Source organism: Muntiacus reevesi, unplaced genomic scaffold (assembly GCF_963930625.1).
Source record: "Muntiacus reevesi unplaced genomic scaffold, mMunRee1.1 SCAFFOLD_116, whole genome shotgun sequence".
NCBI classification, from domain to species: domain Eukaryota; kingdom Metazoa; phylum Chordata; class Mammalia; order Artiodactyla; family Cervidae; genus Muntiacus; species Muntiacus reevesi.
In genome coordinates this window covers 273,692-297,133 of record NW_027077980.1, presented here as the reverse complement: position 1 = coordinate 297,133, position 23,442 = coordinate 273,692, and the positions used below count along the sequence as shown (strand labels likewise).

At 37.0% G+C, this 23,442-nt stretch overlaps 1 long non-coding RNA gene across 1 annotated transcript; it reads right to left on the bottom strand.

Annotated features, from left to right (window-relative positions):
* Positions 1-1,292: 1,292 nt before the first annotated feature.
* On the bottom strand, positions 1,293-23,424 carry LOC136155312 (uncharacterized). Its single transcript, XR_010660773.1, has 3 exons — positions 23,372-23,424; positions 7,717-7,795; positions 1,293-1,933 (listed from the first exon to the last, which is right to left on the bottom strand). It is a non-coding gene; the product is annotated as an uncharacterized lncRNA (long non-coding RNA).
* Between the last annotated feature and the right edge of the window lie 18 nt (positions 23,425-23,442).

Below are 23,442 nucleotides of genomic sequence, written 5' to 3'. Positions count from 1 at the left end.
GGTTTTTGTCTTGTAAGTTTGTTATGATTTTATCGCACACTAAAGTCTTACATTTTTAAATGAAGCCTATGGTTCTTTTATGGTTTCCTACTCACTTCATGATTATAAAACCTCTATGCTCATTTCCTTAACTTTTAATATTTCTAACAGTTTTCATTTGGGGGACTTCCCTGGTGATTCAGTGATTAAGAATCTGCCTTCTAATGCAGGGGATGCGAGTTTGACCCCTGGTCTGGGAACTAAGATCCCACATACTGCAAGGCAACTAAGTCCGAGGGCCACGACTTCTGGGCCTGCACGGCGTAACAGAAGATCCCGCATGCCACGACTAAGACACAACATAGGTAAATAAGTAAACTGTTTTTTAAAGTTTTCATCTTTGACATTAAATCTAATATATTCAGAGTTAAATTCTGATATAAGAAATGAGATAAGAATTCAATTAAAAAAATAAATATTGAGCTTATTGGCTAGGTGAGGCTTTAAAGGATATAATAATTGAAATATGACCCCAAAGTATAAATAGTGGGTCTTAATCCTAAAGCAAAAAAAAAAAGATTTTTGTCAAGAAGACAGAACTTCTTTCTACATATGTGTAGGAACACATGATAATCCCAGAGAACTCCCTAAGTAGTAGACAAGGAACCCAAATGTACTATTGGAATATAATTTTTTTTGCCCTAATTCACCATCTGTAGAGTATTATCCAGTACAATGTGGACCAGTAATATTAAAATGAAGTATATTTTTGTTTAAATGTGGTAAATTTAAATATTTAAATTAAGTATGAGACATTTTAAGCTTTAAATTTTAATGAACTAATAGAACAAATAAATAGTATCATTAAAAGTAATCTATAGGCACTAAAGGAATATTTTATATCAACAGTAAGAAAATTTCCTTAAAATCAACTTAGTTGAAACTGTATTTTAAAAAATCATTCATTTAAAACATAAAATATTGCTTGAAAAAATGTGGAGAATACAGAACACTCCAAAGAAAAATACTCATTAGGATACATTCCAATCAAACTCTAATAGAAAACTGATGGCAGCACAACAAGATAATGTTCTACATTTTAAAAAATTGTCTTCCATAATTTTCCTAAAGATGATAATAGTAAATATGACTAGGGTATTTATTTACTTTTATTTTAATGGGCATTAGAATTGTTTATTTAAATGCTAGGTTTCTATAATCCTGGAATACAACTGAAGATGAAAATATTAACTCTTTATGATTTTTTTAAAAAACACAAAAATATCTTAGAATGCCACAGAGAAAGAGCAAATCTATTCAATGCAAGCAGTAATAACTAGGTCAAATCACATATGACCAAAATGCAGCTTAGTATTTATTTTTCAAAGAAACTCTACTCACATTAATCATTTTAGGCTAAAACAGAGACACATACTTTAGAGCTATAAAATATACTTGGAAATTTGAAAGCTTCATAGTTAAATATAATAAAGAAAAATGACATAGCATTTTAGTACTGAATTCTTCTGGAGATATCCATTTAGGAAGGAAACAGGTCATGTGAGAATCATCTCACTCAGTATTTCTTTTAAAATATTTAAATAGTTAACTAGAAAAGAAATTAATAAAATAATCTATTTACCTGACTGCTACCCGCAGTTGCCATGTTGATTTCTGCCACTCCTTGACCTTCATTCTGCCGTTCGGCTTCATGTGAGCCAGCTTCATGCTTGCTCTGAGATGACCTCTGTTAATATGGAGTTAACATCAATACATACAAAAACGGTGCATGCTTTCTCAGCCCACAGCTTTCCTTCTTTCTTGCTCTAAAGCTCTGAAGGCCTCAATGACACAGGTTCACAAAAGCACGGAGCTGCACTCCATAGCCTCCAGCGGGCTGTCAGCTGCCTGTCTCGGTCACAGCAAAGTGAAGTGTGTCCCTCGAACACTAGGGCTGCACAAGACAAAGGGTTTTCTGAGACCCACAGAAACACCATCCTCCACCAGCTGTGCTCACATCACTATCGGGGACATAACCCAACTAGAGCAAATAACTGTCTTTTCCGCAAGGTCACATGGTTCTGGTATTTAATAGAGCTGCAAATATAGCAGTTACTATAGCTTATAAATACCTTCTATGTAAGTATATTTATACTTACACACACATCTACTTTTATATACATCTGCTAATAAAAGTAATATGAAACCAACAGATAAGCTCTTAGATTCTAATATGAATAAAACCAAAACCTTTTCTAATGTAACCACCATCTGTTAGGTAAAGTGAAAGGGCAAGATTATATCCAGTAAAAGCAGTAATTTCAAGACAGATTATATCTAGTACAAAGCAGTCACTTTGAAAACTATCACCACAGAATCAAAGAAAGAAAATAATCAAGTATCTTTTATAGAAACAATTACCAGTGTGCCTCCTCTAGGAACATTATAGGCAAAATTAAAAATTACACATCAAAAATTGTGACATAATAATGGAAAACTATGTTACAAAATGGCTTCCACTGGAATTTATTTAAACATAAAGCTTTCCTAGACCATTTAAAATGTGACTTTAAAATAATTTACATATACTATTTCCATCAATAAACAAGTGTAAGTCATACATAGGCAAAAGAGAAGTAGTCCCAATAATTCAGAAACAAGAAAAAACAGTACCTTGGGAAAGTGATACCATAAAATTCAACAAAATCATCTAAAGCAGAGAATACAAAGTCAGTGAAGAGAAAAAATGAATCAACGAGCACTAAATCTACAAAGATTTGACACTGACATCACTGAAGATGTCAATATAAAAGTAATTATTGAGTATGTGCTATGTCAGTTACTTGCAATAGGGCTGGAGAACACAGTACTGACAAACCCAGGCATCGTTCAACGCACTCTTCCAGATTTAGTCTAGTCAGGGATGCTATCAAATAATGAAAGAAACAACAGTAAAGTTAAACACTTCGACAAGCACTCTGAAAAAAGAGCACAAGTTGCTTATAAGGATATATAACAGAGGGACATCAGACATTGTGGGAGTCGGGGGAAGTGCTCTCTTAGGAAGTATTGTTTGGACTGAGATCTAAAATATAAACAGGAGTTCTAGGAAACGGGATATGGCAGAGGATGAAGGAAACAGAGACCACATGCAAAAATTTAGGGAAATAGAGACCATATGCAAAGGAGCTGTGATGGGAGAAACGTGGTTTGCTCTAGGATATCAAAGAATTACAGTGTGAAGAGTAGAACAGAGAGATGGTTAAAAAAAGGAACTTAATGATTTTGTTGAATTTTAGTGTGATTCTCAGATGGCACTCATGCCCCCACATAACCAATACTCTAAAGGAAAAAGGTGCATGTATTCTGATCGTTTAAACTCAAATTTTGAATGGTCTAAGAAGATGGGAAACACAAGAGATCAACTTGCAGACTAAATATTAAAGTAAGTGGGAGATGACAGTCCTTTACACCCAGGGAAGCACTGATGCTTGGAGACAGAGGTCAACCTGAAGGACTGCACGACAGACTGGATACAGTGAGTGGAAGAAGAGATCTGGGGTCACAAACTACTCTTCTGTTTCTTAGCTCACACAGCTGAATAATGGTGGTACCATTCATGGAGACAGATAATACTAAAGGAGAAGGAGGATTTGGAGGATGTGGGGGTCACAAGGAGGACTTAGGAGGAGACCATCATTAGTTGTGCTTTGGTTACGTTGGATTTAAAATGCCTTTAAGACAATTCACCCACTTTAAGTGTACAACTCAATGACATTGAATAAACTTACCAAGAATCACTATATTTCAGTTTTAGACCATTTTCATCATTCTAAAAAGATCCTTCATGCTCATTTACAGGTAATCCCCATTCCCACTCACAGCTCCAAGTAACTATGACTCTGCTCTGTAAACTCGTCTTTTCTGTACGTTTATTGTAAATGGAATATACGGACTTACATGTCTAGCTACTTTTACTCAGTATAATGTTCTTGAGGTTCACCTCAGTTATAGTGTGTGTCAACAATTTGTTCCTTTTAATTGCCGAGTAGTATTACATTGTAACGGTATACATTTTATTTATTGATTTACCAGTTGATACACTTTTGCATTTTTCTACTTTTGGGCTACTGTGAATAATACTTCCATGAATATTCAAATTAAAGTCTCTGTGTGGACATATGTGCTCATTTCTCTTAGATAGCTAGAAGTGGAATTGCTGGGTCATATGGTAACTATACCTTTAATACTTTAGATAACTGCCAAACTTTTCCAAGTGGCTGAACCATTTTACATTCCCATCAGCAACATATGACAGCTTCTATTTATCCACATCCGTACCAATGCTTATTGTTTTCCTCATGATTACAGCCATCCTAGTGAGTATAGAGTGATATAGCATTGTGGTTTTCACTTGACTTCCTTAACATCCAATGATGTCGAGCCTATTTTCATGTGCTTATTAGCCATTCCTATGAATTTTTCTGGTGAAATGTGTATTCAAATCTTTAGCCCATTTGTAAGTTGGGTTGTCTCTTTATTAATGAGTTATAAGAGTACTCTGCATGGGATTTTAAAAACTATTTCTCATTGGCTATTTTCTAGAGACTATTAAATCATGCCACAATTTTCCTTATAGCTCCCATCTTTTGGGGCCCCTCCCCCCCCAAATGGTATACATTTGTCAGTAAATAACCTATAGAATACAAAAGAAAGTGGTAGGACTGGTTGCCTCATGTACCCTCTTGGAACTTCTGAGATTTGAATCAAGTGCAATAGTTATATCATCTGAGTTATATCCTGCATCTAGATCTTAAACCAGAATTGTTAGCAGGTAGGGCAAAGATAGTGTTATAAGATGCTTCATGGTGGAGAAATTATTTGGCAGACATCTTTTCTTCTCAGTACTGTATGTGAACTAATTTATGAGTATCTGATCCCCAGTTTTCTCCATTTTCTAGCTTCTCCTTCTGATAGTAATAAAGAAACAGCAAACAGTAAAATTAAAAACCTTTCTTTCTTAAATAAGACATGATACCTTCTTTTAGTTTATATTCACTGAATAAATGTAACGACTTAAGGCTATGAAAAATATGGCCATTTTTATAACAAAAAGAAACAAGAATAGACTAGGTTATGGTGGTAGACAGTTGGTCCCAAATCCAATGATATAAATGAAATCTTGAACAGATAAAAAAACACAAACAAGCCCCCAACCTGCAATAAACTTATAATTGTACTGATAATGAGAACTATTATTAACAAATGACAATTTTTCTTAGGAATTTCTAGAGGCCAGAATGTTGGTAACGTTTGGAAATGTACTGACAGTGAGTATATTATACCAGGCAAATGATGACCAAAAGAAGCCCCGTGCAGCAATACTAACAGCAAAGAAGGCTATTTAACACACATGAAAGAGTCAATCAAGTAGAAAAAATAAGTGTAAATATTGATTTAGAAATTAAAAAAAAAAACAACCCTGTTGATGCAGCCAAACAGTAAAAATCATAATACAAGAAAGATGGTGAATAAAAGCTAACTATAACTAAAGAAGCTAGAAAAACAACAGCAAACACTCAAAGCAGAAAAAATATATATAAAAAGAAAATATAAATGCAGTGCTGCTCAATAAAAAACAAAAGTTGCCTCTCTAAAAACAGTTTTAAAAATAGAGTATAGTAATTTTGATCAAGGGGAAAAAAAAACAAAACACCACAGATAAACTACCCTGGAAACCCAAAGGGGCCATAATAACCAGAATGCCACATACAGCAATGCCAATGACATTGAAAAAGGAGTAAAGAGATAGTTTTGTTTTATTTTGGAAAGAAAAAAACAGTACTGAAGAGTTAATATTGCAAAAAGGACACAGTCTGTATATTACAAATATTTGGTTCATACTGACTTAAAACATCCAGATTAAACTACTTTTAGCAATATGACTATTACACTGAACTTGACTACTTAGCAAGTACATGTTTCTACATATTTCAAATTCAAATGTACTGAAGCCAAAGCTTCTAAGAGATTTAAAAAGCAAGGCATGCATGACCAGAGTCTTAAAAGACACTGTTTTCAAAATTATACTTTTTGACATTAGAATTAGTTGTCTTCTCTGTGTGTAAATGGGCTTGCACTAAGTTTCTGCCTCCAAACAGAACTGTTCATTATCCGGTCAGATTCTCGGGGCTGGCAGTAAGTGTTGTTGCTGTGGTTTACTTGCCAAGTCATGCCCGACTCTTTTGCAACCCCATGGACGGTAGTCCACCAGGTGTCTCTTTCTACTGGATTTACTAGGGAAGACTACTGGGGTGGGTTGCCATTTCGTTCTCCAGGGAATCTTCCCGACCCAGTGATAGAACCTGCGTCTCCTGGGCTGGCAGGCGGATTCTTTACCATCGAGCTACTTGGGAAGCATGCTGGTGATGAAAGGACACGTCAGATTTGTTTCGCATACAAAAGTTTTCTCTCACTCTAAAAGCTGTGCAGCTACTATAAAAACATTACAAAACTGGCCAAACTAAGAAAACAAGGAGGTATTAGCAGTGGTTACCTGCCTTTTCATATTATTTCTGAAAGACTGTTTGTGCATATTAAAAAATGGGATCAAAGTGTACATACTATTTTGTATCTCATAAACATTTTAAAATATCAACAAGCACTTCATCATGTTTTTAGTAATTACAGTTAGAAAAAAGCACTAGGTTGATATTTCATTCTTTGCATTCTCTTCTTTTTTCCTGTATGATCTGGAATGTGAGTCTCAATCTGGCTGCATATTAGAAACTTTGCATTGGTATATCCCCAAATACTGAGCCAATTTTTCCTAGCAACAATTCTGTATTGTTCAATGAGGACTTTTATTCAACACTTTTTGCTCTTATTGCAGAGAGACAGGTCATCCTGTAGTTGACTTAAGAAGAAATACTTTATTTTCTCTGAGCCTCCCACATGCTATTTTTCCTTATTCAGCAATAGTTCATTTAAGTTCCATGTAGGTTTTCTTTCTATTTACCCATAAACAAAGTGACAAGTGCCCAAATTCAGGGGCTATAAACAGATAGCTGAAGGGATGGTTTTTTATACCCCATCCTTCTGTGTAGTGATCAAAACCAAATTTCAGCTGAAGAGCTGACAAATATGGTTTTAACCCCCTTTTTAATCCTCATTTCCAGAAGTACCTAGTGTAACCAACTCTGGAAACTTTCAGGACTCCACAGTGTAAAATGAGTTGCTTTGTGACCTCCTACTGCTCACTCTGGGGTCAGCTCTCTACCATAATCTAGAAGAATTATTTGTTTATCTGCTTTGCAGTTCTCCAAATTTTATTGTCACCTTCCCTGGTATTTGTGCTTTTTCATTTTACCCTTTTACTGTCATTTTAATGAAGTTTGTAAAGTAAGCACAGATAAATGTATATGATCAACTTTTACTATGGATTACACAAGGAGATAGCTTATTTACAAACTGTTAGTAGCCAAATTATATGTAAACAGATAACTGAAGTAAGGTATCTATTTATGGCTCTATAAGCTTTAATTGCATAAAAGTTATGAAGAAATCATACTAGTATAGATTTTTGAAATCTATACTTAATTTAATGAAAAAGCTTATCAAGTGTCTCAATTCTCTAGAGCATCTATTTCAATGACGCCATGCTAATTATACATATTTTCTTTTCTTAGAACAACCACCTATCATTATAACTACAAACAAAAGAGACAATTCACTAACCTTCGGTTGCTTGGGACTGTAAAAGCTGTCGTATACGAAGTATGTCCTTTTCTATTTGTTGAATTCTGGTTATTCTTCGCTAAAATAAAATAAGTAACCAAGTTAGATCTATTTTTATTAAAAAAAAACATTAGTTTTTAATATTAATTTAACATTAACCATTCTATGGTTACCATTTAAAAGTAGGATTATATCAAATCATTCTTTTTTCTATGCCAAGTCATTCTTATGTGAGAATTAGATACATATACATATACATATTCATATACTGAGGACATCAGTGCATCAGTTCAACTTTTTAACATATCTAACTTTATAAAACAGATCCCTAAATTTAGGAAAACTGCACAAATGCAAGTTATGTATCTACTTGGACCATAAAGAAAGGTGAGGGCTGAAGAACTGATGCTTCTGAACTGTGGTGTTGGAGAAGACTCTTGAGAGTCCAGTGGACCGCAAGGAGATCCAACCAGCCCATCCTAAAGTCCTGAATATTCACTGGAAGGACTAATGCTGAAACTGAAGCTCCAATACTGTGGCCACCTGATGCGAAGAGCCAACTCACTGGAAAAGATCTTGATGCTGAGAAACATTGAAGGCAGAAGGAGAAGGGGACAACAGAGGATAAGATGGTTAGATGGTATCATGGATTTCAATGGACATGAGTTTGAGCAAACTCAGGGAGACAGTGAAGGACAGGAAAGCCTGGCAATGCTGCAGTTCACAGAGTAGCAAAGACCTGGACATGACTGAGCAACTGAACAACACATGATACATAACAGTGTGAAACTGGTATATAAAAGCTGTTCTCAAAAACTTTCAAAAAGAAAATTACATCTGAATTTAAACTTTTATATTAATTCAGATGTCAGTACAGTATAATGAGTTTATGTAAAGTATGGCATCCTGTAAAGAGAAAGAGCATCTGATTTTTTTTTAAGAAGCACCAGTACGTAAACAATAAGAACAATCTTCCCTAAAGTTATTCCTATTACAGGTCAGCAGTACCTTTCAGAGTTAGCTTTCCCAAATACTTCAGCTAAACATTACTCCAAACACTAAAGATCACAATGATGGTAGGAGTTATTGCTTCCCCCATATACTGAGATCTTCAAGTGAACACAAAGCAGTAACTACAGATCAAACAATGTGGAAGTGAAAAATGTGGGAAATGTTTTAAAAATAAGTACTGCCAATATTTTATCATCAACTGCCAGAATTCCATAGTTGACACTGTAACATTGGTATAAGAAACTCTATTGTAAGAGTAATTGTTTCAATGAGGAAAAAGTGTCAGAAAATAGATGGAGTGATTTGCAAACTTTTTATGATTATGCACCCATCAATGAAAGATTTTTGAGCATGTATACTTCAATAGATAATTAAAGTATTATAACGAATAGCTTTAAGTATATACAGCTAAAAAGCTTACATACAAAACTTACCCTTGAATCATACATAGTTTTGTTTAAATACAATGTCCTTATGATTTTATTGCCATAGTAGGAATCATTATTGTTGCTGTTTTTTGGAAAAGTTCAAAACAGATGTGCTCACCAAAAAAGAAAACTTCCTCTCTCAGTCCCTCAGTTGTATCACTACAACTATGCTAATTCTCTATCACAATTCTGAAAATAGTGAACTTAAGGTAAATAATCACACTCCTCTCTCACGCTAGTAAAGTAATGCTCAAAATTCTCCAAGCCAGGCTTCAGTAATACATAAACTGTGAACTTCCAGATGTTCCAGCTGGTTTCAGAAAAGGCAGAGGAACCAGAGATCAACCTGCCAACATCCGCTGGAACATCGAGAAAGCAAGAGAGTTCCAGAAAAACATCTATTTCTGCTTTATTGACTATGCCAAAGCCTCTGACCGTGTGGATCACAAAAAACTGTGGAAAATTCTGAAACAGATGGTCACACCAGGCCACCTGACCCACCTCTTGAGAAACCTATATGTAGGTCAGGAAACAACAGTTAGAACTGAACATGGAACAACAGACTGGCTCCAAATAGGAAAAGGAGTACATCAAGGCTGTATATTGTCACTGTGCTTATTTAACTTATATGAAGAGTACATCATGAGAAATGCTGGGCTTGAAGAATCACAAGCGGGAATCCAGATTGCTGGGAGAAATATCAATAACCTCAGACACGGAGATGACACCACCCTTACGGCAGAAAGTGAAGAACTAAAGAGCCTCTTGATGAAAGTGGAAGAGGAGAGTGAAAAAGTTGGCTTAAAGCTCAACATTCAGAAAACTAAGATCATGGCATCTGGTCCCATTACTTCATGGCAAATAGATGGGGAAACAGTGAAAACAGTGGCTGACTTTATTTTCCTGGGCTCCAAAATCACTGCAGATGGTGATTGCAGCCATGAAATTAAAAGACGCTCACTCCTTGGAAGGAAAGTTATGACCAACCTAGATAGCATATTAAAAAGCAGAGACATTACTTTGTCAACAAAGGTCCGTCTAGTCAAGCTTATGGTTTTTCCAGTGGTCGTGTATGGATGTGAGAGTTGAACTGTGAAGAAAGCTGAGCACCGAAGAATTGATGCTTTTGAACTGTGGTACTGGAGCAGACTCGAGAGTCCCTTGGACTGCAAGGAGATCCAACCAGTCCATCCTAAAGGAGATCAGTCCTGAATATTCATTGAAGGACTGATGCTGAAGCTGAAACTCCAATACTTTTGCCACCTCATGCGAAGAGTTGACTCACTGGAAAAGACCCTGATGTTGGGAGGAATTGGGGGCAGGAGGAGAAGGGGATGACAGAGGATGAGATGGCTGGATGGCATCACCGACTCGCTGGACATGAATGTGGGTAAACTCCGGGAGCTGGTGATGGACAGGAAGGCCTGGTGATCTGTGATTCATGGGGTCGCAAAGAGTTGGACATGACTGAGCGACTGAACTGAACTGAAGGTAAATAATATTTTCTATTTAAGACATTTTACCATGTCCAATTTTCACCATGAAAACATGCTGAAGAAGAAATACTTTTAGTAGCTCTCTAAAGATTCTGCAGAGATGAGTGATTACTTCTACATCAGACACCAAATACATCCTGGCATTACAGAAACAACAAAACTATCTACACTTATTAGTTTCATAATATTTCATTGTTTTCCTCTCTCTATATAACCAGCTCCCCCTCACCAATAAAGTCCCAAGTCAAAATTTTTAATATTTAGAGGGTGAAAACAGGAAAATATACCTAACATTCCTCTTCACAGAACTGTATTTCTGTATTGCTATTAGGTCACTAGACCCTGTAATCAAGTCTGCACCTTGATGACTGCTTCCACAATAACATTTGTGCTTTCGTTACTCAACATAAAATGGAAGAAGTCAGTAGCACTTCTTTCCATTCTCTGTATGACAATCTTGAATATTTATGAAATTAAATAAAATGCAACATGCTTAATTGTTCAGGCATATAGACATGGTATGACTTTTGAAAAACTGATATAAAAATTATTTAGTAATATAGTTTGATATATATATTGAAGTACCATGTAGAATCAAACCCCATACTCGCCAGAGACACTCAGAGGGCTCAAACAAACTTTATGTGCACCAGGACCCAGAGACTCCACAGAGACGGAGACAGAACTGTGTTTGGGTGTCTCCTGTGAACATGTGGGTCAGCAGTGGACTGCTGCAGAGGCAGGGGCTCTGAGTACAGTAGACCTGAGTATGGCATAAGCTGTCTCAGAGGAGGTCACCATTAACCCAACATAGAGCTGCCAGAACTCACACAGGACTGGGGAAACAGACTCTGGGAGGGCACAAATAGAACCTCGTGTGCACTAGGACCCAGGAGAAAGGAGCAGTGACCCCACAAGAGACTGACCCAGACTTGCCCATGAGTGTCCAGGAGTCTCTGGCAGAGGCAGGGGTCGGCGGTGGCCTGCTGCAGGGTCAGGGGCACTGGATGTAGCAGTGCAGGCATGTGACCTTTTGAGCGAGGTCGCCATTATCTTCACTACCTCCACCATACTTTGGCCTCAGATAAATAACAGGGAGGGAACATAGCCCTGCCCTTCAACAGAGGATTGGATTAAAGGTTCACAGAGCATGGCCCCGCCAAACAGAACAAGACCCAGTTTCCCCCTCAGTCAGTCTCTCCCATCAGGAAGCTTCATAAGCCTCTTATCCTGATCCATCAGAGGGCAAACAGACTCAAAACCACAATCACAGAAAACTAACCAAACTGATCACATGGACCACAGCCTTGTCTAACTCAATCTAACTATGAGCATGCCTTGTAGGGTCAACCAAGATGGATGGGTCATGGTGGAGAGTTCTGACAAAACATGGCCCATTGGAGAAGGGAAAGGCAAACCACTTCACTATTCTTGCCTTGAGAACCCCAACAACAACATGAAAATGCAAAAAGACAGGGCACTGAAAGATGCACTCCCTGGGTTGGTAGGTGCCCACTACGCTCCTGGAAATAACTCCACAAAGACTGACGAGATGGAGCCAAGCAAAAACAACATTCAGTTGTGGATGTGATGGTGACGGAAGCAAAGTCCAATGCTGATAGAGCAATACTGCATAGGAATGCTAGGTCCATGAATCAAGGCAAACTGGAAGTGGTCAAACAGGAGATGGCAAGAGTGAACGTCAATATTTTAGGAATCAGCAAACTAAAATGGATTGGAATGGGTGAATTTAATTCAGATGACCATTATTACTACTGTGGGAAAGAATCCCTTAGAAGAAATGTCATAAGTCAACAAAAGCACTCGAAATGCTTGGGTGCAGTCTCAAAAATGACAGAATGATCTCTGTTCATTTCCAAGGCAAACCATTCAGTATCATGGTAATCCAAGCTTGTGCCCCGACCGGTAATGCTGAGGAAGCTGAAGTTGAATGGTTCTGTGAAGACCTACAAGACCTTCTAGAACTAACACCCAAAAAAAGATGTCCTTTTCATTACATGGGACTAGAATGCAAAGTAGGAAGTCAAGAAACACCTGGAGTAACAGGCAAACTTGGCCTTGGAGTACAGAATGAAGCAGGGCAAAGGCTAATAGAGTTTTGCCAAGAGAACACACTGGTCATAGCAAACACCCTCTTCCAGTAACACAAGAGAAGACTCTACACATGGTTTTCACCAGACGGTCCACACTGAAATCAGACTAATTATATTCTTTGCATCCAAAGATGGAGAAGCTCTATAGAGTCAGCAAAAACAAGACCGGAAGCTGACTGTGGCTTAGATCATGAACTCCTTATTGCCAAATTCAGACTTAAACTGAAGAAAGTAGGGAAAAACTACCAGACCAATCAGATATGACCTAAATCAAATCCCTTATGACGATGCAGTGGAAGTGAGAAATAGATTCAAGAGATTAGATCTGATAGACAAGACTGCCTGAGGAACTATGGACGGAGGTTCGTGACATTATACAGGAGACAGGGAGCAAGACCATCCCCAAGAAAAAGAAATGCAAAAAGGCAAAATGGTTGTCTGAGAAGGCCTTACAAATAGCTGTGAAGAGAAGTGAAAGGCAAAGGAGAAAAGGAAAGATACACTCATTTGAATGCAGAGTTCCAATGAATAGCAAGGAGAGATAAGAAAGCCTTCCTTAGTGACCAATGCAAAGAAATAGAGGAAAACAACAGAAAGGGAAAGATGAGATTTCGTCAAGAAAATTAGAGATACCAAGGGAATATTTCATGCAAAGATGGGCACAATAAAGGACAGAAATGGTATGGACCAACAGAGGCAGAATGTATTAAGAAGAGGTGGCAAGAATACACAGAAGAACTGTACAAAAAGATCTTCACAAACCAGATGATCAAAATGATATGATCACTCACCTAGAGCAGACATCCTGGAATGCGAAGTCAAGTGGGCCCTAGGAAGCATCATTACGAACAAAGCTAGTGGAGGTGATGGAATTCCAGTTAAGCTATTTCAAATCCTCAAAGACGATGCTATGCAAGTGTTGCACTCAATATGGTAGCAAATTTGGAAAACTCAGCAATGACTGCAGGACTGGAAAGGGTCAGTTTTCATTCCAATCCCAAAGAAAGGCAATGCTGAAGAATGCTCAAACTACCACACAATTGCACTCATCTCACATGCTAGCAAGGTAATGCTCAAAATTCTCCAAACCAGACTTCAACAGTATGTGAACCATGAACTTCCAGATGTTCAAACTGGATTTAGAAAAGGCAGAGGAACCAGAGATCAAATTGCCAACGCCTGCTGACTCATCAAAAAAGCAAGAGAGTTCCAGAAAAAAAACATTTATTTCTGCTTTATTGACTATGCCAAAGCCTTTGACTGTGTGGATCACAACAAACTGTGGAAAATTCTGAAAGAGACGGGAATACCAGACCACCTGATCTGCCTCTTGAGAAATCTGTATACAGGTCAGGAAGCAACAGTTAGAACTGGACATGGAACAACAGACTGGTTCCAAATAGGAAAAGGAGTACGTCAAGGCTGTATATTGTCACCCTGCTTATTTAACTAATGTGCAGTGTACATCATGAGAAATGCTGGGCTGGATGAAGCACAAGCTGGAATCAAGACTGCTGGGAGAAATATCAATAACCTCAGATATGCAGATGACACCACCCTTATGGCACAAAGTGAAGAAGAACTAAAAAGCCTGTTAATAAAAGTGAAAGAGGAGAGCGAGACAGTTGGCTTTAAACTCAACATCAAAATTAAGATCATGGCATCTGGTCCCATCACTTCATGGCAAATAGATGGGGGAAACAATGGAAACAGTGACAGACTTTATTTTTTGGGACTCCAAAATCACTGCAGATGGTGACTGCAGCCGTGAAAGGAAAGACGCTTGCTCCTTGGAAGAAAATTTATGACCCACCTAGACAGCACATTAAAAAGCAGAAACATCACTTTTCCAACAAAGGCCCGTCTAGTCAAAGCTATGGCTTTTCCAGTAGTCATGCATGGATATGAGAGTAGGACTTAAAGAAAGCTGAGTGCCGAAGCATAGATGCTTTTGAACTGTGGTGTTGGAGAAGACTCTTGAGAGTCCCTTGGACTGCAAGGAGATCCAACCAGTCCATCCTAAAGGAAATCAGTCCTGAATATTCATTGGAAGGACTGACGCTGAAGATTCAACTCCAAGACTTTGGCCACCTGATGCGAAGAACTGACTCATTTAAAGACCCTGATGCTGGAAAGACTGAAGGCGGGAGGAGAAGGGGACGGCAGAGGATGAGATGGTTGGATGGCAACACTGACTTAATGGACATGAGCTTGAGTAAACTCCGGGAGCTGGTGATGGACAGGGAGGCCTGGTGTGCTGCAGTCCATGGGGTTGCAGAGTCCGACATAACTGAGCCACTGAACAGAAGTGAACTGAATAGTTCAGTATGAATTCAGGACAGCTCTCAAGAAATTAGGAATAGAAGGTAAATTCCTTAACGTGATAAATGGTACCAAAAACCTTAAGTAAACAGCATACTTAATCGTGAAATTTCAGAATTCTCTTTAAAGCCAAGGTGAGATGAAGAAGACCAATTATCATTGCTTTATTCAAAGATGTATTACATTTCTTATATAATACAAAGAGGGAAAAAAGGACTGGAAAAGACAAAACTGTCATTACTTGGAGACAATTTAACATCTAAATGAAAAAATCCAAGAAAATCTTAAACTACTGAGACAATCTAACAAAAGAGTTCAGGAAGACTCCTGGATACATCAAATTTAGTAATGTAAACTAGAGAAAATTCCATTCACAATAGCAACAAAAACTAAGATATCTAGGAATAAATGAAAAAAAAAAGATGTGTAAGAGGATCATGAAGAATATGGACTACAGAGAATGAGATGTTTGGATAGCATCACAGACTCACTGGACATGAATTTGAGCAAACTGTGGGAGAAAGTGAAGGACAGGGAAGTCTGGTATGCTGTAGACCATGAGGCTGTAAAGAGTTGGACATGACTTAACAATTGAACAACAAGGGTTTTATGAAGAATGTTATAAAGCTTTTCTGAAGGGCATAGAATAAGACCCAAATGAATGAGATACAAAACGAGTAACAGTACCTAATATTTACTTGGAATTTGCTAAACTCCAAGGGTTTTATGCATATTAACTCATTTAATCCTTACATTTTTTACAGGGAATCATTTTCTACATTTTACCAATGAGAAAACTGAGGCAGAGTTTAAACAAGATCACTGTGCTGATAAGTGACACGGAATTAGAATCCAGAGACCAATCTTTCAACCAAGATCCAATCTTCATACTGTAAAGATATAAATTCTCCTGAAATTAATTTATAAATTCAATGTATAACTAATCAAAAGTCAATAAGGTTTTTCCTTGAAGAAAATAAGCTGATAACTAAATTTCAAATAAAAGAGTAATGAAACAGAATATAAACACATTTTTACAGACGTAAATAAGTAGGACTCATACTACAAGACTTAAGATTAATAAAATTATAGCAAATAAAACAAGTGTGGTATCCAGAGAAGCTAAAACAGACTAATGGAACAGAGTTCACAAATATTCAGCAAATACAACTTCTCAAATGCCAAAAACAGCATTACTAATCCATGGGGAAACAGAGATGCATCCAATAAATGTTAATGGAAAATTCTGTTAACAACATAAATATATATCTATCTGTGTGTATCTGTATGTCTGTATATATCACTAATTATATAATTATTGAATAGAAATTATACTGCATATAACATATACTATATACACACATTTAAAAATCATATGCATGAGTGTTTATATATATATATATACATAAAATTAGATTCCTACCTCTAAAACTAAAAGATGATGCTATGAAAGTGCTGCACTCAATATGTCAGCAAATCTGGAAAACTCAGCAGTGGCCATTGGACTGGAAAAGGTCAGTTTTCATTCCAATCCCAAAGAAAGGCAATGCCAAAGAATGCTCAAACTACCTCACAATTGCACTCATCTCAAACGTTGGTAAAGTAATGCTCAAAATTCTCCAAGCCAGGCTTCAACAATACATAAACTGTGAACTTCCAGATGTTCAAGCTGGTTTTAGAAAAGGCAGAGGAACCAGAGATCAAATCGCCAACATCCGCTGGAACATCGAGAAAGCAAGAGAGTTCCAGAAAATCATCTATTTCTGCTTTATTGACTATGCCAAAGCCTCTGACTGTGTAGATCACCACAAACTGAGGAAAATTCTGAAAGAGATGGGAATACCAGACCACCTGACCTGCCTCTTGAGAAACCTGTATACAGGTCAGGAAACAACAGTTAGAACTGAACATGGAACAACAGACTGGTTCCAAATAGGAAAAGGAGTACGTCAAGGCTGTATATTGTCACCCTACTTATTTAACTAAAGTGCAGTGCTCGCTTTGGCAGCACATATGCTAAAATTAACTAATGTGCAGAGTACATCATGAGAAACGCTGGGCTGGATGAAGCACAAGCTGGAATCAAGACTGCCAGGAGAAATATCAATAACCTCAGATATGCAGATGACAGCACCCTTATGGCAGAAAGTGAAGAACTAAAGAGCCTCTTGATGAAAGTGAAAGAGGGCAGTGAAAAAGTTGGCTTAAAGCTTAACATTCAGAAAACTTAAGATCATGGCAACTGGTCCCATCACTTCATGGAAAATAGTTGGGGAAACAGTGGCTGAGTTTATTTTTTTGGGCTCCAAAATCACTGCAGATGGTGATTGCAGCCATGAAATTAAAAGACACTTACTCCTTAGAAGGAAAGTTATGACCAACCTAGACAGCATATTAAAAAGCAGAGACATTCCTTTGCCAACAAACATCCGTCTAGTCAAGGCTATGGTTTTTCCAATGGTCATGTATGGATTGTTGGATTATAAAGAAAGTTGAGTGCCGAAGAATTGATGCTTTTGAACTGTGGTGTTCAAAAGAGAAGACTCTTTTTTTTTTTTTAATTCCCCATCCCGATCCCCTCTCCCACCTCCCTGGAGAAGACTCTTGAGAGTCCCTTGGACTGCAAGGAGATCCAACCAGTCCATCCTAAAGGAGAGCAGTCCTGTGTATTCATTGGAAGGACTGATATTGAAGCTGAAACTCCAATACTTTGGCCACCTGATGTGAAGAAATGAGTCATTTGAAATGACCCTGATGCTGGGAAAGATTGAGGGCGGGAGGAGAAGGGGATGACAGAGGATGAGATGGCTGGATGGCATCACCGACTCAATGGACATGGGTTTGGGTGGACTCCGGGAGTTGGTGATGGACAGGGAGGCCTGGCGTGCTGCGGTTCTTGGGGTCGCAAAGAGTCGGACATCACTGAGCAACTGAACTGACTTACTGACCTCTAAAACATATATAATAGCAAATCTGAGATGAATTAACGATCTAATTGAAAAATAAAACATTAGACTTACTAGAAAAAAATAGGGTATATTTAAAGATAGGAAAAGATGTAAAAATAGGTTGAAGAAAGCACAAATACGACAATATAACTAATTTAGCATTACAATAAAAAATAATTTTTTGTTATCATTAAGCAAAAGTAGGTAACAGATTTGGCAGGGAACAGTTATGAAATACATCATGTATAACAGATGGGTATTAAGAGTATATTAAAATATCTCTCAAATATAAATGAATAAGACATCTAACAATATGAAAAAAACAGCAAAAAGAAAATCTTAAAAGTCTAATACATATATGAAAAGATATTCAACTTCAGTAGTACTCATGAAAGTATAAACTAAATGACAAGATAATGTTTCATATGCTCATTGATTGTTAATTATAAAGTTTGACTCACAATTTCTGAAGGAAAAAAAGAAAACAAGAGTCAAAGGAAACAGAATTCTCATATACTCCTGGGAGAAACGCAAACTGATAAAATCATTTTGAGGGCAATCTGGCCAACACTATTCAGAACACTCCTACCTTAGGACCAGCAATTATGCTTTCAGGTATGTGTACCAGAGCAGAGGTCAGCAAGTTAAGGCTTGCCAGTCATCTGTTTATGAATCATGTTTTACTGAAACACAGTCATGCTCATTTGCTCATATACTGTTGTCTATGGTTGCTTTCTTGCTACAAAGGCAGAGTTGAGTAGTTGCAACAGACCACATGGCTGACAAAGTCTAAGCTACTTACCATACAGCCCTCTAAGAAAAAGACTCTTGACCTAGAAAAACTTTTGTGCACGTTTATAGGATATGGATAAGTATGTTTATCAGAGTTGTTTCAACAGTGAGAAATTATAAATCACCTAAATATATGTCAAGCAGAAAACAGGTAAAGCTACACAGAACTATGTCATCCATGTATTTATAAAACATTACAGCAGCACAGAAGGATAAGTAACTTTCGTTCTACCAATCCCCAACTCCCAGAAAAAGCTCTTATGAATAAGCTGATGTACATTTATCCAACCTTTTCTTACACGCATAGAGGAGAGTAGGGAGCACCATACTATGAGCCCAAATTTGTGTTGAACAAATAAAGAAACAAATAAATAAATAACCAAACTGTTAATGGAGACAGGCAGAGACTAATTCAAATAGGCATGGGCAAGAGTGGATTTTGTTTCAATTTCCCCAAAACTGTTCCACAGTCATTTGTATGTGTTTTATTGGTCATCTGCATTTTCTTTTCAATAAACTGAATGATTACATCCTCTGCCCATATAAAAAGTTGTCTTTTTCTTCTTAGTTTGTAGAATTCTTACAGTACAGGGATATTAAACCTTTCCCCCTTGATGTGTCACAAATAGTTTCCCGTATTTTTTTTTTCCTGCAGGATGAATGCTTTAAAATTTTACAAAATAAATCCTGTCCCCTCCTATTGCTTTTGAGTTTCCATTCTTAATTAAGATCTCTCTTGTCCTATATTTTCTTCTATTAATTTTATTTTTTACATTTAGATATTTAACTCACCTGTAACTCTTCATGTACTAGATAGGGCTTCCTTGGTGGCTCAGTGGTAAAGAATCTGCCTGCCAATGAAGGAGATGTGGGTTCAATCCCTGGGTCAGGAAGATCCCCTGGAGAAGGAAATGGCGACCCATTCCAGTATTCTTGCCTGAGAAATCCCATGGACAGAGAAGGCTGACGGCCTACAGTTCACAGGGTCACGAAAGAATCGGACACGACTTAGTGACTAAAAAACAACCACCACCAGAAAGGTTCCCAGTTATCATCTATGTTCTCACTGAGTTATTTACCATTCCCCCCCACCCAAACTTGCAACTTCTATCATTAAAAGATTCCAGATTTTCTTACATCTTTTTCTAGTCTCTATTCTGTTCTATTTGCCTATGTCTATTCCTGTGCTATTAATATCATACTGTGATTACTGCAACACCTTTACAGCAAATTTTACCAAATGGTAAGGCAAATCCTCACTCACTATAATTTTCTTAAATACTTTTGGAAATTCTTACTTTACAAACTTAAAAATCATTTTTCCGGGCTCTAAAAAAATTAAGATTATGACTAGAATCATATTATATTTCTATATCAACTTTTTAAAGAAAGACATTATTAGGATATTAAAATCTTCTCACCCAGGGATCTTATTTATTTTTAGCAACAGAGACATCAGTGGTTTAATGGAAGGGGGATCTTACACACCTGAAACAAAGTCCTGGAGTGATACCCTACCATGTGTGACGGATGGCAGGCAGGACACGCAGCAGGCTTCCCTCTTGGGTGGAAGGGGAGAGTGCCAGTTACACAGTGATGTCAGGCTGGCTCATCAGTTACCAGGGAAAGCCACAGAGGGGGAATGCCCTTCACTGCCCCAGTGATCAGCACAGACAATAGCTGGGGCCAGGGGCAAGTGTGTGGGAAGGTCAGGCTTGTATGCAGGGTGCAGGGGAAGCAGGCATTCACAGGATGTACAGACAGCAAGAGTGGTCTGACTACTCACTTCACTCCTCCATACCCTGCAGGACCTTACAATCTTAGTTGGCCCCTCTTCTGTGATATCCCTGGCATCGCTGCAACCAGATAACACAAATACAATGCAGAGAGCCACACAGGCTTTTCTACTTCTAGGGCCCCATAGTGTGTCCTTTAGCAATTTTATATTTTTCTTCATGTGGTCTGTGTTTGGTATTTTAAAATTTCCTGTCATTATGAAGAGATCATTCTACCCAATTTCCATTTCCAAATGGTAGTCATTGCTAATAGAGAAACCCTAATGTATCTTAACTCCAGCCACCCTACTGAGTTCTCTCATTAGCTGAAAAACTTTTTGGCTCTTCACCATGGTTTTTCTAGGTAGACAACAATGTAGTTTACAAATGACAATTATTTGCTCTCTTCCCTTCTAGTTGGAAAATAGTGCAGTAGTTAAACAATTTGTTTTCTTTCTACCTGAATTAGTGGAACCTCCAAACAAAGTTAAGTAATAGTGATGAGAGCAAGCGGCAAACCATGTTAATGACTGCAAAGGTAATAATCTAATTATTTCTCTATTTTCTCAATCTAATATAATGTTGGCTTCTGTTTCTGGTACATAATTGTTTTTAAAAAAAACTTTCACTCTATTTTTATTTTACTTGGAATTTTTATCCATCTTTTCCTTGCAAAGGAGGTAACACATTTTTTTCTCATGGCCTCAGGCCTTCTTGGAATTCACTTTCATGTTCGTTAGCTGACCATTCTAGTCTTACGTGCTGAGTCACTCAAGCAGAGTTATGAGGGAGAGAATTACTATGGACAATTATTTTCATTATTCCCATTACCTAATTATTAGTGTTTGTAAGAGTTGCATACTACTAATGTAATAATTTAATAACTACCCAAATGGTGGACACTGCAATCGTCTCTCTCTCTCTGTCTTACAGTGTTGTGATGAATAGCATAAAATCCATACTTATATTCTTGCTGCTTTAACTCGACATTCCTGGAGGACATATTCTGAGAGTCTTACAGAATTACTATGTCAGAGGGTACAAACATTTTAACTTTGACAGGTAGTGCTACAGAGTCCTTCAGGACTGTACCAGTTTATTCTTACAACAGGCAGACAACGATGCTTCATATTACAATCTCTCAAAATCTCACCAGTATTACATGACACTAAACTTTAAAGCTTTTGCCAGCCTGATAGGCAGAAAATTAACCAACCAAACAAGAAACCACCACCACAAACAAAAAACAACATTATTGTATGTTACTTTTCCCTGATAACTAGTGACGTTTAAGTATATTTTAACAATGATTTATTAACCACTTGTACTTTTGTGATGGGACTACTCATACCTTCTGATTATTTTCCTCTTTGGTTGTCTTGTTTTCAATTGATTTGTCGGTGCTCCCTGTATATTAGGGATAGTAACTCCTCATATGTACTGCAAATACTTCCATTTTTGCTTTGTGTACAATATCTCTTTAGCCCTAAGCTTAATATATTTCCAGAATAAATGAATGTTTGCTGTATTTATAAAATATGGACTAAAAATTCCTTAGAATATTAACTAGCAAAAGAACACTATATTCCAGAACAAAATTAAAATGAATACATCTGCACATATCTGGACAAAATGGCCAAGAAAGAACTCAAGTTAACCTGTTCTAGAGTAAGCTGTCTGGAATATACTTATTTATATTTATACATTAATACAGACATTTTCATATCAACATCTCATTTCTTAAGAACCTCTAAAAGCAAACACATTAACAGATATAGAAAAACATGTATACAGTATTCCATAAATTCACATTCTAAAAACGCAAATTCATATAAACCAGAGTAAAATTTCTCATAGTTTTTCTATCAACAAACAAAATCTGCCTGGTATTTTAAAATAATTTCATGAAAACACCAACTGTTACAAATACTAAATCTGTATTAATTGTATCATATAATTTAAAGTATCTTTGGAAATTCATTATATATTCTTGATTCCATACCACTTATATGGTGATAAATACCTTCTCCCAATATGTAACTTATCTTTTCACCTTTTTATTTTCTTCTTTTGGCCGTGCCATTTTGGCTTGCGGGATCTTAGTTCTCTGACCACAGACTGAACTCAGGGCCTGGCAGTAACAGCACTGAGTCCAAACAAATGGACAGACAGGGAATTCCCAAACATGCTTTTTCCCCTTTTCATTTTCTTTAAGGTACCTAATATAAGATAAATTCTTAATTTTAAAATAGTAGAATTTTACCAGTCTTTATAATTAGTCTAATGTCTTAAGAAATCCTTTCTTATGCCAATATTCTTTCTTTACATAGTTGAGGGTAGAAACATGAGAATGTTCTCCATTCAATTTGTTTCTCTTCCCAAGGTTCTTTTTATATGTTTCTCTCCTCGAATGAGACTTTCCTTTTTTCATTACACAAACACAGAAGTAAAAATCTCAAAGGATAACTGAAGTTAGCTAGCAACTAATAAGATGACCAGAATTGAATTCTTCTTCCCTCTTATAATTCCAAGGCATAGCAGAACAGTATCCGAGAATTGAAATATGAAGGCAGAATTATGTGAATACTGGTTATGCTTCCCAGCAGCCATAGTAAACTATTCTTATTTTGAACTAGTGCCAAAGTAAAGATAGACTTTAAAAAATCTTTAAGAATAAAACTTAACCAAAGTTAACAGAGCTGTAATTCATTAGATTCTTCATAGAAATCTACCTACTACTGTTTCATAGTTTAATAATAAATATGTTACCTGTGCTCGTTTTTCCATATCCTGGCAACTACCTAGTTGTTCTTCCATTGCAACTATGATTTGCCTTGCCT